The sequence below is a fragment of the Microcebus murinus genome, chromosome 1 (genome assembly GCF_040939455.1).
Source record: "Microcebus murinus isolate Inina chromosome 1, M.murinus_Inina_mat1.0, whole genome shotgun sequence".
NCBI lineage: Eukaryota > Metazoa > Chordata > Mammalia > Primates > Cheirogaleidae > Microcebus > Microcebus murinus.
The window spans coordinates 31,590,074-31,611,527 of record NC_134104.1 but is presented as its reverse complement, the minus strand read 5'-3'; positions in this window follow the sequence as shown (position 1 = coordinate 31,611,527).

The following is a 21,454-nucleotide window of genomic DNA, read 5'->3' as shown; positions in this document are numbered from 1 at the left end:
TATTGCATGTCAAATTTTAAAAGAGAAATTTTTAAAAAAATGTTTGAAAAAGAAAATTTTAAAAAAGTAATTTCAAAATTTTTCCAAATAGAATGATAGAAATCGCATGCCTAGTAATATCATTACAGATTTAAATAAATAATATACTATCACATAATTGGTTTCAAAATAAGTAAAACTCTACAATATGAAAAAAAGTGCTTCTGTGACTACTACTGCTATGTGCTGAATGTTTGTGTCCCCCCAAGTTCAATGTTGAAATCCTAACCCCCAAGGTGATGGTTATAGGAGGCCTTTGGAATATAATTAGGTCAAGAGGGAAAAGCCTTTAGGAACGGGAATAGTACTCATATAAAAGAGATTCCAGAAAGATTCTTGCCACTCTGTCATGTGAGAACACAGTGAGGAAAAGACCTTCTCTAAACCAGGAAGCCAGCCCTACTAGACAACAAATTGGCTGCCCACCTTGATCTGATCTTGGGCTTACCATCCTCTGTGGAACTATGAAAAATAATTATTTGTTGTTTAAGCCATAATCTATGGTATTTTTGTTCGTTATAGCAGCCTCAGTATATATGTGTGTTTGTGTATATCCACCAATGTACGTGTGTGTGTGTGTAGTGAGCAATAATTCTTTTCAGTAATTTTTAACATTGAAACACTGAATATATTTATATCCTGCTTTCATGGTTAGATTGTAACTCCAGAGGGGTCTGAAAAAGATTCTATGAATTTCAGAAGAACAAGGATAGGTAGGGACAACAGAAACCCACCATTTCCTTTTAATTCACTGTAGAACAATCATGAGCAAATGTCTTATCCTCTTTAACAGCCTAATTATGAATGCCATCAAAAGACCTATAAAAGTCCTGGGGAAATATCCCAGGGCAAAAATAGCAGTCTTTATTTTCCCACAAACATAAGAAATTGAAAGAAAACTTTTGCACAATTTAAATTCTCAGTTATAAGTATTTACAAGAACCCCATTCTTCTTTCTTATATTGATGATGATTCTTTGTTTTTGGTACCTTTTTCATATTTTTTACTTTCTATAATGACGTATGTGTGTGTTAACACACATGTTTCATCATGATATGTAAAGAAAAGCTGATGGTAGAATTGAAAAAGGAAAGACAATGTTGAAAGAGGTAAGAACGTAAGAATCTCTTGTTAGCATTTCATTCAAAGTTTTCTACTATTTGAGACTATATGTATTTTGAATGATAACAATATCTCCTTAGTAGAATTTATTTGAGGGTAAGAATTACTCTACATAGTTAAACCTTCCTTCTAAGGAAAAACTTAAAAGCATCAGTGAAAAATGGAAGTATAAAATTTTACCAAACACTAAGAAATAAACAAGGTACATTCACAGGTAATACAGTTTATCTTCTGTACAAATCTCTGGAATTTGGCTTCTTAAGAACTAATGGATGGCAGCAGCTATTTTATAAAGATAAATGCATAATTAGTCTGATTTCAATGAGTCATTATCACAGAAGCCTGAACAAATTATGAATTATGGGTTAAAGATAAACTAGTTGACATAGGACAATGCACATGTGTGTTTATACCTCATTATTGAATGATTAATTACAAAAAAGCAAAAAGCAAATCCCTGTGCATATTAAACAAAGTCACCATACTGCTGCAGGTGGGCTTGAACTGAAATATGTGAAATAGAAATTGAAATAATCCTAAAAAGGGGGGAAAGGATTTGCTTTACATAAATATTTATATCTACAAAATAAACTACCAGTAAAAGTGTCAAATGGCCAAGTGATGCTATAGTTAAGTGCAGGCACCCTGGATTCAGATAGTCCAAGTTTCATGTCTAATACTAGGTTATAATCCCACCACTTCTAACTACTAGTGTGGGAATGAATAAATTACTTTACCTTCCTTTTTCTTAGTATTATTTTTTCTGTAAAAGTTAAATGATGAAAATAGAATCTATCACATGATTGTCATGTTCAGATGTCATGTTCAAAGGCTGTCATGTCAAGGTCCCTTGCTAGTGTCTTGTCATACACCAATATACAAAATACTTAGAATTGTCTGAACTATGCTAAGTATATATAATTTGTTGAATTTTCTATGATTTTTGGCTATTTATTATTTCTCAGTAACATAATTATGCATTTTTGCATAAGACAAGCCAAGTTTCTTTAATGAGAGTAAGCAGATTAATTGGTAGTATTTACTATTCTAAGTTCAATATATGCTTAAAGATGAAGTGAATGATAAAAAAGATTTGTGGTATAATATCAATTACATCATTTGGCTACCCGCTGTTATTTTTAAAACTACAAAATTAGCAACAGTAACCAAATGCATAGGCCCTCACTCCCAACACTGGGATCAAATTTCAACACGAGGTTTGAGAGGACAAACTATAGCAATGTTAAACACTGAATTGTTAATAAATACCATGCACGTATTCTTTTTGCCTTCTGTGAATCACCTCTGAATCCCAGCATTAAATAAAAAACAAGATCACCAATATGAAATAGAAAAAGTAATGAAGGAGCAATTCATGACAATATTAGGTTGAAAATATAAAACATGATATCAATACTTATAAAGCACTTCACATAAAACCTTGATAATTATCAAGAAGGAAAGACAGCAGGAAGATTTGCAGGCCCTTTCATTACATATGTCTTGATACTTCTTGTAAATGTGTTTACCATGCATTGTATTCCCTTGCTTATATTACAAGTTCTTAACTAGCAAGGATCCCATTTTGTTTACATTAATGTTTGCTTTCCATCTAAATCCCTTCTTTTATGTTCAAAAGACTTTCTATTCACAACAGGCATTTGCCAAACCTAAACATGCGGTTGACCCTTGAACAATGCAGGTTTGAACTGTGCTGATTCTTTTGCCTCTGCTAGCCTTGAAACAGCAAAACCAAGCCCTCCTCTTGTCCTCCTCAAAACTCAACATGAAGATGAGAAATGGAGATCACTTCTACTTAATGAAGAGTAAATATTTTTTCTCATCACTATATTTTTTGTAGTAACATTTTCTTTTCTTAAGCTTAATTTATTGTAAGAATACAGTACATAATAAATATAATATACAAAATATGTGTTAATTTACCATGTTATTGGTAAAGCTTCTTCTGGTCAATAGTGGGCTTTCAGTACTTAAATTTTTCAGGAGTCAAAGTTATATGAGGGTTTGTGACTGTATACGGGTCTGTGCCCCAACCCATATATTACTCAAGGATCAACTGTATTTTAATATCAACAACTGTTACTTCCATTTTCTTTATATCCCCTAGACCCAAAACACTTCTAGAACTGACAACTGTGCATTGTCAGTATGTGCAAACTGACATGGAAAATTTGCCTGATTTAGATATACAGTCTTTATAACCTCAAAATGAAGGTCAATATCAGAGCCTTAAAACAAGAGTACAGTTTAATAAAGGCAATTCTTTGACAGGCTAACCTGATATAGTTTAAATATGCTGCTTTCAGAGGATTTGATTAAATGTGGACTACCTAGAGAACACAATGAACTGCATCTCCATTGGGCAATTCTCAGTAAGTATTCAGATAAGCCCAGTGTAATTTATCAAAAGGTTATACTTTTCTGACAAGGGCTTCTTGTATCAACATTTGGACATGAAGGACAGAGTTATATTGTATAACTTCCAGGAACTGGGGGTGATATCTTCCTAAAAACATTGAATAGGTCATTTAGGACAACTTAATACAAGGGCATCTCACATAAGCCTGTACTTTTTCCTTAAGAAACAATTCAAAGTTTGTTTTAAAACAAGGTTTACTGCATGAATATAGATAGTTCAATCATGAGTTAATTAATTCATTACATTATTCAATTATGTAATATATATTTATGTAAATATGTACATTTTGTGATTGACACTATGTGCAATAGTCTTGATTATTTACCTCAATGAGAGTTTTGAACACCTCTACCAATTTTCTACCATGATTAGTTGAAAAAAGTCCCAACATATTACACATAAAAGATGTAAAATCAAGCATGATAATATTCTCTCAAAGAGACTTCTAGATAAATAGATTAATTGATTTACTCTTTAGATATGAAGAAATCATTTATATCTGTGTAACTATCAAAAATAATTATTTTAATTTTAGATTGGTTTGCCTAAGTCTCTCTGAAATCAGTTTTGTAGCAAGTTCTGTTACCATTGTTGACATTAGGGAACTTTTTTTATCTTTAAAGAATTAATTATTCTAGGTGATCAGATAATCATTTAAGTGCTAAATTACTTAATCTTATATTTTGACCTTTCTTGTTTTCATTCATAACTTTTAGAAACAACAGTAAGAATTATATTAGTTATTCCAAATGAACAACTGCTAATCAACAGAGAATTACAAAGTTTACTGTGAATGACATGAATATTTCCTTGAAATTTGATTTACTTTACTATTTAATTCCCCATTTTTACCTTCAATATTAATGTAAGATTTTTTATTATCACATGGATGTTTCATATAGCTACATAATTATATGCATTTATACTAATTATGCATCATAATTAGAACAGGTAATTACTATGTTAGCATATTTAATTACATAGTTGAACACTTAATGCATTCAAATGTATTGTTAAAATACTGCACTGTTAAAGTAATATATACTGTGCAATCAGTACTTTTTCTTAACCTCTTATCACATCAAACCAGAAGAAATCAATAAAATAGTAGAAAAAATTCAAATTTTCATAAACATCACTTGGAATCAAATTGAGGAAGGATTGAAGTGTCTTCCAAATGAATAAAGTGTATTAACTCAAATTTAACATGAAATGCCCAATCTATAAAGACATATTTAATACACAGAATGTAAAACTTAGAAGTTTTAAGTTATTTCTCAGTAGATTTGTTATTTGAAATTCTTGATATTAAAAGCTTTTGCATATCTGCATTCTAAGTCAATATAGAACATATCCAAATATTTATATCCAGACTTGGATGTTTTGATCTGAAAATAAACTTCATGAATAAATAATAATTGGAAAACGTTATTAATTAAGAAGACAAAACAATTATATATGTTTTACCATAAATGTATGTCTAAATCTTTTATAAATATATTAAGTCTGATAAGACCTAATTATTACTGCTTGTCTTCTTGATTAACTTTTCAAACATGTTTGTAATTTAGAATAAGTACTCTGTAACTGTTGGAATTAAGAACATGTATCACATGCTCATTATTTATAAGTACTGGATAAATAAATGTTTTCTATTCTATTCTATTTAAGGTATTCCTTAAATCTAGCATCTGTTGAAGTATTCCACAAAATATTTACATTGATTTTTATGTGACATATTAAGTGAAATTTTCTTAATCCTCATATTAAGTAATTTTTCTAATATTTTTTTGTTTCTTCAAAAAATTTTTTAATATTCCTGACTTTTTCTTCCAAAGGATCTTTCCCTTTAGACCACAAAATTATAGATAATTTGAGATGTAGTATGAATGGGCATGAAGACTAAACAAAATGTAGTAAAAGAATGATTCTATCATTGAATAACCCTGTGTGTAGTTGAGCTTTTAATGTTTAGTTTACATCTCTAAATTTAGGTCTGTAAATGTACAAGTTATGTAATGTGCTAAATATAGATAATAATATTACCTACTAATAAGATTATTGCCTGGATTAACTGAAATATTCCTGAACTGAAGTTTCAATACATGAAATATATAGGAAGATAATAACTAACAGATATTGAAAATATTTTACAGTAGGCATTTTTCTAGAAGTAAATTAACACATTTAGTCCTTATAAAAATCCTATGGGGACAGACCTAATTGTTAGCCCCATTATATAGATGAGAAAACTTAAAACAGAGTATATTTTTAGTATTAAGATATTTACTTAGTAGCACAGTATCTTATCAATGCTAAATATAATTTAAAATTACACTGATTAACAGAAAAATAACTCCATGAAATGGACTACTTAAAAGAAATTTCACAAATAGTATATAATAACAAATTCTGGAAGATTTTTGTTTGTGGAAGACTTTTTTGTAATACTTACATAGCTAAAATATTGTGCCCTAAACTTAAATGATAAAATGCTCTTACCTATAAGATAGGTTAAGTTAGATAAGTTTTTTTGTTTGTTTCTTTTATTGCTATTGTTACTGATGTTTTCTCCATGAGTCATTTCTTACCTTTGTACCTGGCTCTACGGAAGTAATTTAAGAATATAACTCTCCCTAAAACAAATGGGTAGTGTTCAAATAAGTAACTAAATATCAAAGAAGGAAAAAAAACGACTTGCTCTCTAATATATTTTGGTGAAGGTTGAGTGGAAGTGATTTTATTTTAACCATGGACCTAAGTTGTTATGTAAGGCTCTTTCAGCTTACTGTAATATAGGTATACCTCAGAGATGTCATGGGTTTGGTTTCAGACCATAACAATAAAGTGAATATTGCAAATCCCAGCAGCTCAGAAGGCTGAAATGATAGCTTGACTTGAACTATGAGTTCAAGGCTCCAGTGAGTTACTGGGTAACAGAGCAAGATCCTGTCTGTAAAGAAATAAAAAATAAAAATAAATAAATAAAGCAAATATTGCAATAAAGTAAGTCACACAAACTTTTTGGTTTCCCAGTACTTGTAAAAGTTATGCTTATGCTGTACTATAGTATATTAAGTATGTAATAGCATTATGTCTAAAAAAAGTACATATCTTAATTAAAAAACTACTTTCTTGCTAAAAAATGTTAATGTTCAGCTGAGCCTTCAATGGGTCATAGTCTTTTTGCTGGTGGAGTGTCTTGGCTCCATGACGATGGCTGCTGATTGATAAAGGTAGTGGTTGCTAAAGGCTGAGTGGCTTTGGTTATTTCTTAAAATAAGACAATGAAACTTGCTGCATCATTGACTCTTCTATGAAATATTTCTCTGTAGCATGCCATACTGTTTAATACCATTTTACCTATGGCATAATGCTTTTAAAAATTAGAGTATATCCTCTCAAATTCTTTCTCTGCTTTATCAATTAAGTTTATTCAATATTCTAAATCCATTGTCATTTCAAAAGTGTTCATGTATCTTTACCAGGAGTAGATTCCATCTTAACAAACCACTTTCTTTGCATATGTATAAGAAGCAATTCCTTAGGCCTTCAAGTTTTATCATGAGATTTCAACAATTCAGTTACATCTTCAGGTTCCAATTCTAATGCTAGTTCTCTGGCTATTTCCACCACATCTGTGGGTTTTTCCTCCACAAAAGTCTTGAGTCCTTCAATGTTATTTATGAGGGTTAGAATCAACTTCTTCCAAACTCCTGGGTTTTGTTGTTATTGTTTTGCTTTGTTTTGCTTTCTCACACAAGAAAAATATTTTATTGTTTTTCTAATTATATATTTATCATAAAAATGCAAAGAAATACAAGAATAATAGAAACAATAGTCCCAAACCCCCAAGAAAATGGCTTCAAAATACAAGTACTTTTAAAATTGTGATGACCTTTTCACCTTTTTATTATTGGTTGCTCCGTGTGGCCAGTCAAGTTCCCCTAAACATGCTCAAAATGCAAACATTTTAAAATACTCCTATTATTTTCTGACTTTCATGTAAGGTCATACAATTGATTGCAATATAAAACATACATATAAGGCATGTATCATTAGGTCATATTCCCATTCATCCTTTTTTTTTTACTTAAACCTTGATAGATGTATTGTCATAAGTCACACTGTAAAGCAATAAGTAACAAAATTTTGAATATGAAATCTTTTCATTTGTACTTTAGAGGAGAAGAAAAAGGAATACAGAAAAGTCTTGTCAGAAGCTGCCTAACCACTATGAAATAAGGCCAAATTATCTTATTTTCTTTTTTTAAAAAAAGGCCTCAAATATTGGTTCTGATGTTTTAGTAAAATAGTAACTGAACTGTTAAAGCTAAACTCAGGTCTTCACAAGTATCTCAAGAATGAAAAACAAATATCATAAGTACTCCCTAATAATCTTGAACTAATTAATGGGCACACATAGGCAGAGAAAGAAGTAAAAATCTTTGGAAAAACAATCAAGAAGGGAAGGGGAGGAGTATTAAAAACCTTCCTGACAGGTACAAATGTGAGCTCTGGTAGAGGGTAAACAGGTGGCAAGGAAGTGGCTAAAGCTGGAGAGTGGAAACCAAATTGCAGCTAGGAACTAAATTTCTGCTAGGAACTGTTCCCTGGTGGGGACATGGAAAATGTGGTACATGTATACCATGGAGTATTATTCAGCTTTAAGAAACAATAGTGATATAGCACCTCTTGTATTTTCCTGGATAGAGCTGGAACCCATTCTACTAAGTGAAGTATCTCAAGAATGGAAAAAACGAGCACCACATATACTCACCAGCAAATTGGTATTAATGATCAACACCTAAGTGGACATATAGGAATAACATTTATCAGGTGCGGGGCTGGTGGGAAAGGGGAGGATGGGATGGGTATATACAAACAATGAGTGAGATGTGCACCATCTGGGAGATGGTCACACTTGAAGCTCTGACTTGAGGAGGGAGGGGGCATGGGCAATATATGTAACCTTAACATTTGTACCCCCATAATATGCTGAAATTTAAAAAAAAGTTCCTAGTAACCTTTAACTGACCTAGAACTCATTACCATTTAATTAGCATAATATGGGTGGAGACTTCTGAAGGTTTCTGGGGAAGATACAAGTGTAGAAAGGGAAACTGTTACATAACAAACCTGTTATGTAAGCTGTTATATAACCTGTTATATAATATCCATCTGTCAATCACCCCATAAGGTGGGAAACGATAACCAACCCTGCCAGAAGAAAGGTGGGACAAACTAGTGAGCTTATAAAAGGCAGTGTGTGCTCAGGCTTCAGAGTCTTTCTCCACTCATGGAGACTGATCCATTGCATTCTGTCTGGAATGTATTTGCCCTTTGTGTAGCTTCCTTCTTTACTTTCATTCTTTCTTTTATGCAATAAACTGTTCGTATAAAATTGCTCTGTTTGTGATCACTCTGTCATCTTCTCACCTCGGTACCAGTATTCATTCGTGACAGGGAACCAGGGGACCCGGGAGCATCCACATAGACTAACCTAACACAATGAGCACTATTTAGGTGATGGGCACAGTTGTAGCCCTGCCTAAAGCATTATAAAATCTATCCATCTAACACAAACATTTGTAACTCCCTAATATTTTGAAACCAAACTCCTGTTAATGTTGGTATTTTGATCTCCTCCCATGCATTGCAAATGTTCTTAATGGGGTCTAGAATGGAGAATCCTTTTCAAAAGGTTTTTTTGTTTGTTTGTTTGCTTTTAATTTACTTTGCCCAGATACAACTGCGGAATCACTATGGCAGCTATTGCCTTACAAAATGTATTTCTTAAACAAGACTTCAAAGTTAACATGATTCCTTGATCCATGGGCTGCAGAATGGATGTTGTATTAGCAGGCACGAAGAAAACTTTATTTATAAAATAGAGGTAATCATTACTAAGTATGTAATAGCATTATGTCTAAAAAAAGTACATATCTTAATTAAAAAATACTTTCTTGCTAAAAAATGTTAATGTTCATCTGAGCCTTCAATGGGTCAAGTCTTTTTGCTGGTGGAGTGTACAGGAGCCTTATAAAAATTAGGTGATATAGTAACTAACATTCACTAATACCTACTATGATGCTGCTTACACCATCTGCTATATGTCTAGCACATAGTAAATGCTCACAAAATAGTAATGCTTCATATAAGAGGAACAAATATTTATTGAAAAGAAAGATGTTATGTAATATTGTGTAGACATAAAGCATTTATAAATCAACACATTTCTATTTTTCCCTGTAATTACCTGCTTTTATATGTGTGTAGCATACAGTGATTCTGAGAGGTTTTCCACAAAAATACTAGTAATGTTGATGTCCGGATATTTGGTCTTACAATTATTTTTACTTATTGTTTGTATGTTTCATTACTTGAATGATTTAAGATAAGCAGGTTGTTTTAAAACTGAAAAATAAATAATAAAATAATTTTAATTTTTGAAAACTAGGAACACATCGCATCAAAAACTATTTTTTTTAAGAGTTTAGAAAATCTTGGATGCTATACTTAATTTATTTGGAAATATGGGTGGAAAGTAGAGGTGATAATTACATAAGTAGATAAATGTTTTAACAAAATGTATTTTATATCCAAAGGTACTGTATGTCTTTAAAAATCATGATCTGGCAATTCTTAGATCAGAATGGGATCAAACAATAAAAATTAAATGCGAAACAAAATCCACAGTTAATATTTTTATGATGCTATACTGAATTAAGTATTCAAATGCATAAGACTTGTCTAATTTCTTACTTCTTAGGAATGTTAACCTTTGTTCTCTTTTCTTCCTTTGATTTTGTCATGATTTAAATACTTTTTATGACTTTTCCAGCTATGAATATGCATTTCCTGTCTTCCTTTTACCACAAGGGCACTTTCCATTTTACTTGTCGTACTAAGAGGATCTGGAAATTTCCTTCTTCCCAGCTCAAGCCAGTTTTTCTTTCTCTAGGATACCATCTGCCTAATAGGATTTGCTCTTTTAGATTACCATTGTAGATTCTTCTGCATATCCCCAGAGACATTAATCCATGTTTTCTTATCATTAATGAAAATCCTTATTTGAAGCAGATTTTAGCAATGAGTTTTTCGTCATGCACTTATAAAATTTACATACAGAACAGTATGATCATTTTGTATCCCTCTGGCATTAACATATATTGAGCACACAGGATTCTCTTTATCCCAGCCAATTCACACTTGTGGCACTCTATAGGATTAAAAGGAGATTAGTGTATATTAGCATAAATTCTGAAAAAACAAGATATTCAGGCATGAGTGGATATTAATCAAATAAAACGACTTTAATCTCATGATTGTATCAGTAATTTTTAAAAATGTATCATATATTCAAGAAAATAATGTTTTAATGATACCTAACAACTAAATTAGAGTAATGACACTGCGATTTTAAATAGGGATGAAGAGAAATTGCTTTTTAATACTTAAGTTCAATGGTAATTGGCACTGATATATTCTTACAACATATGAAGGATTCTTTTTCGAGCTTCAGTGGGGTATTTTGCATCCATTAATAATTCTTCCTTGCATTTAGAATTGAGACCCCAAATTCTAAAATAACTAATAAATCTTTATTTATCTTCTGTTTTCTTTATCTGAAATTTGAATACATGTGGATTTACTTCAGGCAGCCTTTCAGACTTTTGTATCATTAGAGAGACTAACATTTAGAAATCTGATAAAGAAATGATCAAAGTGGGAAGAAAACTTCATGTATAATTGCCTAAACTAGTGTTCTGATCAAAAGCAATATTAAAACTATTGCACTTTATTTAGATAAAAACATACTATCAAGAGATAGAAATTTTAATTCTGGTTTCTGGTGGTAATGGTGACTTTAATTTGTCAGAATCTTAATTTACTCTCATGTAAAATGAGGGACTATACAGGATAATTTTGAACATCCTGTAGAACACTTTAAAAAAAAGTCAGCCTTTCTATGTTATGTAAAATTATATTGTAATATACTCTGGATTACTAAAAAAAAGTGTTTGAAATAAGAAGGGATAGATTGCAAAGTCCATGACTTCATAAAATTTACTTCCAAAATTATTGCAGCTCTCTTTGGTGATCCTTGTAACCAAATTTCTTTTTAAACTGATCATCACTATAGGAGAGAATGTGGAGGTATCATTCTTATCAGGAAAAATACAAGAATGGAGGTCTCATTCCATAGTAAAAGTTGTGATGTCTTATGTTCTTACTAAATAGCATGGAATTTTGAAATAATACTATATGTGATATTCTTTATGTACATAATTTTATTTCCCTTTTGCCCAGCCTTGACTATTAATTCTACATTGGGTAGAAATGGCACCAGTCTATTGTCCCTTCTCTGCCCTCTCCTTTACTGAGAAAGCTGGATCTAGGCTCGTATAGCTCAGTGAAACCGGAAGGTGCAGCAGGTAGAGGCTGTCATCTGACTATAGCTCCAGCAGCGGACCTGAGTGACAAACCTCCATGGTTGCAAAACTGATGTAATTTATATATTTACCATTTTTTGTGGACTACTAATTGAATTCAATGTATATGAAATAGTTGACTTTCAGGAAAAAATAATGAAAATTCTTAAAATGCAACAAAATACATTCCTTCTTTGTTATATTCAAAGTCGATGATTCTTTGAGAAAGAATTTTGTACTGAGGTGATTTTCTATTGGGTAAATATATTCCTATTATAATAATACTTGGTAAGATTTAGGGATTAGATGCTTTCTTGATGAACTATGAACATTGATTTAGAGGTAACAGCATTTACTAAGCATGAACTATGGTAATATTTTTTACATTTTAAATAAATTATTTCACTTAATCTTCATAATGGCCCTGTAACACTTCAACAAATGAAAACTGGAATATTTGGTAGGGACAACATGAACTAATTTAGTTACCAGCCCATTTATAGACACCTGTAAAGGATCTCCAAGAAAACTTTGTTTGATTGTATATCTTGAATTAACTAAATGTTGTCTTCCATCACGATAGAATGGTATCAATTCAATCTTGGCATAGAATTCGGGAAGCAATATAAAGAGTCCTGTAACCCAAGCACGACCCTCGGATAGTGCTATATATAAATAAAGATGGAAAATTAACCTTGAAAGAAGTTCTACAAAAATTACTTTTCATGATAAGTGTTAGTTCATTATTATCACTGTCTAGCAGAACACGAGTAAACATATGCCACTGAGAGACTTAAGAATGCAGATGGGGAACAGATATGGGCAAAAATGTCATCAACAGCATGTGAGGACTATGGAGTAAGAACATGTGAAATTGAAAAGCGAATTAAAAGGTGGCATCAACATAAGGAACAAGGTGATCAAAAAATATAGAATTGCACCAGGATGAAAATTAAAGGATAAAATTACAAAACTGAGAGCTAATGAAATAATTAGGAAAAATAATAAAGGGATTACAAAATAAAAAGTTGACCTACCAAATTACAGATGTGAAATACAATTGACCCTTGAACAACACAGGCTTGAGCTGTGCAGGTCCACTTATATGGAGCTTTTTTTCAGTAAAAGTTACACGGATTGTGCCTTTCTCTCACGACTCCCCTTCCACCTCCTCTACGAGTTCTACCTCCACCACCCCCTACACAGAAAAACCAACCCCTCCTGCTCCTCCTCCTCAGCCTACTCAGTATGAAGATGAAGAGGATCAAGACCTTTATGATGTTCTCAATAGTAATATTTAGTGCTCATATAATTATTGATATTTAACATTAAATATTATCATTTAATAAGATATAGATTTGTTTTTTAGAATTTATTAACACAATTCTAATTTATCAGAACATGCATAATTCAGCTGTGTTCCCCCCAAATTAAAATTTAACATTGACTAAGGAGATAGATTTAATCACATACATTTAAAAATATTGAAATAAGTAACGTTATGTTCTTTCTCCAGTTCTAATTCAGTTAAAGAGTATATTTTCAAAGTGATAGCCTATTATATAAGTTTAAATAAAAAAATTTGGGGGGAATAATGAAAAATAATCTAAGTATTCATATATGTTAATGTATATTAATATATATTTCTCATATGATTATAATACTGTGGTTTCTTATTTATTTTAGTGGGCATATTTCCAATCTTTAATTATAAGTATATTCAAAGTAAAAGTGATGCCTTTAGATATTCATTTTCTCAGTGTTGAATGGAGTTGCTTAAAGACAATACAGTATACTTACGAAAAAGGCTAAGCCTATTTGTGTTCAAATCCGACAAGACTGTTATTTCTGGAAAAGACACTTAAACTGTCTGGACTCCAATTTATTTACCTGAAAAATGAAGAAGACTATGAAACATATCATAGAGTTGATATGACAACTAAACTTCATAATATACAAAAGTACTTATAGGGGTTTCATGTATAAAGTGTGTGATAAATTCTGGTTATTTTGTTTATGACTGGATGTGCATTCAATGTTGGCTGATGAAGCAGTTGTCATTAAATGAAATACTATATGCTGTAAAGTTATACTTACTACCACTGATTATTTTAAATCATCCCATGCTTAAAAACTCAGTTCAAATCTTAGAAGAATATATAGGATATATTTTTGTTAAGCCATTACTTTCTGTCACAGATCAGAAGGAAATTCATTCTTCCAGTTCTAGATGAGCCATCATTATTTATAAACAGATAATTCGACAAATATTTCTTTATATTTCATGACATAACTGATTTTTATTTTCAGAAAAGAATCACCTGCTATAAGTTAGATGATTTTGAAAAAAATGATGATTATGAATGCTGTGTTTTTATTTCTCTGTTAATAGGTTCCATAATCTTCCATTGTCTTTTATCCTCATCATAAAATTTATAAACAATGTATTAAGAATCATATTGTCATCTGTTATTGTTCCCAAACATTTTTTTACCCTGCTAGCAGCATTGTTCTTATGCAAAGTTTAAAAATGACAATTTATACATTTATTAGGTTTTCTACCCCTAATTTCACACTGAAAAGATATAGATTTGCAAGGATTATTAGAATATGAAGGCTTTTAGCTAAAGTATTACTTTTATTGTAGATTTTGCTGAGTTACAGAATTCTACTTTGGATGCTATTTTTAGTGGCTGTACATAGAATTAGCTTTACTTATCATGTAAACTAATTCATTCACCCCAAAGTGATTTTCAGAAATCTAGTTCCTTATAATCTTTCCCCACAATAGTGCTTAAAAAGAGAGAAATATATATATATATATATATATATATATATATAGCATTAACTTGAATAAGGCTTTGTTTGAATTCATTTATATAATTATTTAATGTCATGAGCTATATTTGTAGCTTCTTTTATTAAGGTAGTAGAAGAATATTTCAAATATATTAAAAGCAATATAGAAGGATGTAACCTGAAGAGAAAAGACTCCTTCCTCCAATCCCTTCCAAATAATACAACGTCATATAAAATAACACTGTGAATTTTAAAACGTAACAGCCTCAAATGTATTTAAATAAGCTTTTATGAAAATTTAGCTCAGATCAGAGGCTATGTATTTCGATATTGGCTGGGCTTGGTGGTTCACACATGTAATTCCAGTATTTTGAGGGGCCAAAAAGCGGAGGGTTGCTTGTGACTAGGATCTCAAGACAACTCTATCTCTAAAAAAAAAACAAAAGAAGAAGAAGCCAGGCTTGGTGGGTGTGTGCCTATAGTCCTAAGGTATTTAGGAAGCCTTGGTAGGGGGATCACTTGAGCCCAGCAGTTGGAAGCTGCAGTGAGTTATGATCATGACACTGTACTCCAGCCTGTACAACAGAGCAAGACTCTGTCTCTAGGGAAAAAAAAAAAAATTCAATACCATGAAACTAGAGAGAATAATGAGAGACTCTGAGTTCAGGAAAAGACTCTGAGAATTACAAAGAACTGAGCTACCTAACATTGGACAACTTCTTATAAAACACAGAAGCAAAGCAACAGAATATTTATATCAGATATCTTTAAATACATTAAAAATACAAACATAAACTAGATTTATTCAGGAGTCTTTCATGCCATATTTATAGTTAATCTTGTCATTATCATGACTCTTACAATTGGATTCTGATTACTTTTTTAATAGAAATCTTCCTATGGGTTTCTACTTTAATTAATAGATTTATTCTAATATAATCCTCAGTCTTGATACAATGTTGTTTATATTATAATAATTAATAGTTTTATTGAATAAGCTTGGACTTAGATATTTAATTTCTTCACCAACCCTGTAATATTTAATCCAATAAAAAGTAATACTATGGACAGGAATTTTTACCTAGAGTCAGGGGGGGGGGGAAATCTGTGTTTATTTCAATTTACTAAAAGTAATATTGAATATGAATAAATAATTTAGTGCATAAATCATTGTCTTCAGCCTTATTCCTTACAGTTAAGAATTTCTGGTGTATTCACCCAGAAGTGTAAGCTCTGTTATTATCTGTACAAGAGTAGATAGATACATTTTCTTTTATAAAGGCAGTTTGTTTCCCATTTGCTTTATGTGTACCAACATGTCTTGGACACTGAACTATCACTAAAGGCTAAACTGTCAAACGGACTCACATAATTTATAGATCTTACCCAATGTGACCTTTACTAACAATTAGAGAATACAAGAAAGGAATAATGTTACCAATACAGCATCTGTATCTGGGAAGACCCAAACCAGCAGAGTCAGCTTCCTTGAAACTTCAAGGAAGTTTCCTCCCTGGGACACATTGTGTTTCCAGAATGACAATCAAGTTAGTCTGACGAAGTGGCTTATTTTCATGATATAGCATGTATATTCTGCTAAAAGAACTCCCTATTAAAAACTCAGTGTGTCCTAACATCCTTGAGATTGTCTCCCTACTGGAAAATCCTGTCAACATATTTAATTTATAAGAAGCAAGGTCAAGCCGGGCGCGGTGGCTCACGCCTGTAATCCTAGCACTCTGGGAGGCTGAGGCGGGCGGATTGCTCGAGGTCAGGAGTTCGAAACCAGCCTGAGCAGGAGCGAGACCCCGTCTCTACTATAAATAGAAAGAAATTAATTGGCCAACTAATATATATACAAAATTAGCCGGGCATGGTGGTGCATGCCTGTAGTCCCAGCTACTCGGGAGGCTGAGGCAGCAGGATTGCTTGAGCCCAGGAGTTTGAGGTTGCTGTGAGCTAGGCTGACGCCACGGCACTCACTCTAGCCTGGGCAACAAGCGAGACTCTGTCTCAAAAAAAAAAAAAAAAAAAAAAAAGAAGCAAGGTCAAAACTGCCTAAGGCATTTCTAGGAAGGAAGAACTCGAAGACCTACTTTTCCACATGTCTTTACACATTGGTATTTCTTCATGCTTTGTAAATGCAAGGTTGTCTACTACTAAGTTGATATTTCATTCTTTTTTGTTTTGTTTTGTTTTACCAGAACCCTATTGTTGAACATTATACTTACCTCAATTTCTCATCTATGATAAATGATGCTGCAATTGCAACTCAACATTTTTATAGCAACCTCCCTTCCCCTATGTATGTCCATTTGACTACAGGTCTGGAAAATGATACATGGTAGTCCCTCCTTAGTAACAGTTTTGCCTTCCACAGTTTCAATTTTCAGTTACCAGAGGTACTGTTACAATAAAATATTTTGAGAGAGCGAGTGCCCATTTACATAACTTTTATTATGATATTCTGTTATAATTGTTCTATTTTATTATTAGCTATTGTTGTTAGTTACTAACTATATCTGATTTGTAAATTGAAATTTATCATAGGTATGTATGGATAGCAAAAATATACTATATTTAGGGCTATTTACTATCAGTGATTTCAGGCATCCACTAGGAGTCTTGAAACATATACCCGGTGGATAAGGGGGGACTACTGTATAAGCAGAAGTGGTGTAGACATCCAGGAAGTTTCCACAAAAGGGACAACTAAATTCCTTGGTATCTACCTCTGGGACAAGGGATGTATAATTTTAAAATTTTGATAAATGTCACCAAATAGTTTTCAAACAATTTTAACCAACTTACATTGACCACACCATGAACAATGTATTAAGACTTGTCTTCCCAGACCCCGACCAGAATAGTTGCAACCAATTTTCATCTTTGCTTAGTTGATAACTAAAAATTATATTTTTTATTTTTTATTCCTTTATAAATGAATTTGTGGCATACCGAACAAAGTTTGTATGCATGAAAGGAAAAAAAAAAACAAATTAAGGAAAACTGATATTACATGACATTGCATATATCTCTCATTAAAAATAAAATTGAAGTTGAGAAGAAGGTAACCTGAGTCTGATAACAGTACCACAAAGTTGCCTACGATTCAGGTTCACAACAGGCCTCAAGCTCATCTTCCCAACAACTGAGGCTGAAGCCTCAACTATCACAAAGAATGAAGAGAAACGTAGTAGTGATGCGGAGAGGTGTGTTCTTAAGGAGGCCTCTTGAATGTCTCTGCAACAATTGAACTTGCCAATCATTGTGAGACCTCTAGCTACATGCCAAAGCTGCAGTAGAAGACAACTATAAAGCAGATTTATTTTATATTATTATTTTGCTAAAAAAGTGGAAGAATGACGATTGGGAGACAACTAAAAGTCTCTGAGTTTGAATATCTATTCATGGATTTAAAAACTATTTGCATATTGTTTTTTCTATGTAATTCATATTCATGGCTACAACATATTTTGTGGTTTTCATTGAATTGTTTTTTTTTTTTAGGAACCCTTTCTATATTAAGACCCTTGTCAGATATTTGGATTAAAATTGTATTTTTTCATTCTTTTGATTTTGTTTTATGACTCAGTAGAGTTTTATATTTTATATGGTTGAACTTTTCATGGTGCTCATTATTTGAAGATCTCAATGGTGAAAATTTTGTTATTAAAGTTTTTCTAATAAAGAAATAAACACTAGCCTGTACACATTAGGCTAAATATTGTTAAAGAAAAAAATATTCTGACATTCATTAAAATGGCAAGAAAGACTTTATTCATGACTTTTGCAATAAGGGTATTGCTAGAGCAGAAAGAATTTATACTCAAATCTGAGTTTAAAAGGATGAGTGAGAATTTATAGCCAAGAAGCAGGGCAAGGTACTCAGTGGACGGACAATTATAAGAAGGCGACACCAAGGGTAAGGAGATCCTTTTGCTAAACTGACTTAACTGATTCTTGCTGAAGGCAGGCCAGGATGATTAGCTGTCAAAGGTGGGAGATGAGGAATTTGATCAGCTATTGAGGATTACCAGCTATCAAGAGTAGGGGATTCTTGCTAAACTGATTTAGTTGGATTCTAGGTAAGCCCAAATATGAGGCCTACTCAAAAAGAGGACTCCGAGAAGCCTAACTAGTTGAAACCTTAAAATTTGTACTCCTATAATATGCTGAAATTAAAAAAAAATGAATCTTAGTCAATAGGTTTAAGGTAAAAAGAATCAGGCAATAAGTTTAACTTAATTGCAAATTGCCTCCTATATTATGATTTCTAATCGGAGTCAATTTATGCCAGGCAATTGAATACCACTTGATAATATAATACCAATATGTAAAAATTAGAAAGAAGTGCTGGAAAAGGGAAAGTGTGGCAGAAAAATGAAACTCAAAAGGCAATCTAGAAAGTATCATTTGGGAATATTTATATTATGTAACATCAACACCTACCAGAAAGCATGTTATTGGTCTCTTTATAAAAATAAAATCAGTGACAGATTGCTAAATGTAAGATAATCATATTAATGAATAAAGAGCTATAATTTTCAAGGTACATACAGCCTATAACCACAATAAAATGTTTTAACACTGGAAGATTATAACAATTTGAACTCTGCAGACAGCTCTGCAAATGTATTGAATGTTTTGTGAAACTTTCCAAATCAAACAGAAATATATGGAATTAAGAACAAAGAGATTTAGTTTTATTGTTAGTGTAAGCTAATGATTTATGACTTAGTTTGGAATAACAAAAACAGATATTGCATTAGTGAAGAAAAATGACACAAAATATGTCAATAGAAATTATAAACAATAATTTAACTATATAATAATATATAAATACTCAGCTTTTCAATACAATTTTGGAGATAATTATAAATATAAGGAAAAGTTCACTAAGAGCAAAATATTAATATTTTAGGGGTAATCGTTAATAGTAGAAAAAATATTTAAATGAAATACACAATCTATGATAAAATGGTTATAACATTTTATGAGAAATGTAACATTCACAGATAATTCAAAAGATGAACATAATAATAATGTAAGTCATGATATTTTACACTAGAAAATTTTTATAACAGCAATTTATTTTTAGTTCTGTTATTCTTCTTGATGAAAATATAAAGGCATTATATCTAAAAACCAGTCTCATTGCCATTATGTATAAAAGAATAAAGGACTGAGCTCCTATAAAAACACAAAGCTATAACATAACGTTGACATCTTTTTAACGTTGATGTTACATAATATAAATTCTTGTTGAACAAAATGAAACACTCATTACATTGCATAAATTAATCGATAACCCTCATAATCCACAGAATTCCAATGAAATCACAAATGAGTTTTGTGGAATTAACAGTTCCAGACCATCTTGTAATTATGCCAATAGCACTGTTTCTCACATAAAAACGTTATAAAAAATAAATGATGTTAATATTTATCCTATGAACAACAGTTTCATAGTCCACATGGTAACAAGCCACTAAAAGCTAATCAAACATGATGTAACAGCAATGCCAATGAAATATAACTCATTATGAGAAAAAAATGCTATAGATTAATAAAGTACAATTCAGCATAAAAGTAACAGGTCCCAAAGAAGTTATTTAAAAGAAGTTCTACTGTTTTCTTAAACATTATGGACAATAATCATATTTAGAGAGTTATATAGACAAATATTCACAAATTCACATCATGAACAGTTTAATACAAAGTTCCATTGTATTAATAAAAGGTTGCACATGATTTCTACCTTTAATCTAATTTTGGCTTTGTTATAAGTCTGTGTGTGTGATCCTTTTCAGTTACCTAGAATAAACTGTTTAAATTTCTAAAAAAATTTGACAAGATTAAATATTTTTAAAATATGTCACTGTTTTAGAAGTTAGTTTACATACATGTTCCATGAGTACTCTGCAAATATTTATTATAATCAAATTCTATCTAAAAATTCAAAATGATTAAAAAATGAAAATAGATTTTCATACTATGAAAATGTCTTTACCAAATATATTTTTATAATACAAAGTCTTAAATCCTAAAACAGCATACACACACATACACACACTCCTCCCTCCATATCTATGAGAGACTGGTTCCAGGACCACCACAGACACCAAAATTGCAGGTGCTTAGGTCCCTTATATAAAATGCTATAGTGTTTGCATATAATCTATGTATGTTTTCCCATATATTTTATTTTTATTTATTTATTTTTTTATCTTTTTTTATTTTAGTGTCTTATGGGAGTATCTCCCATATATTTTAAATCATGTCTAGATTGTTTATAGTATCTAATACAATGTAAATGCTATGTAGGTAGTTTTATACAGTATTTCTATTAATAGTATTCTTTTATTTGTATTTTTATTGTTATATCATCATTTTTTTATTTTTTTATTTTTTTGATATATACCCAGTAGTGTGATTGCTGGGTCATATGATAATTCTATTTTTGTTTTTTTGAGGAATCTCCATACTTGTTCTCCAAAGTGCTAACACTAAAATTCACACTCCCACCAACAGTGTACAAGGGTTCCCCTTTCTCCACATTATCACCGGTGTTCCTTATTGCCTGTCTTTTTGATAAAACCATTTTAATTGGAGTGAG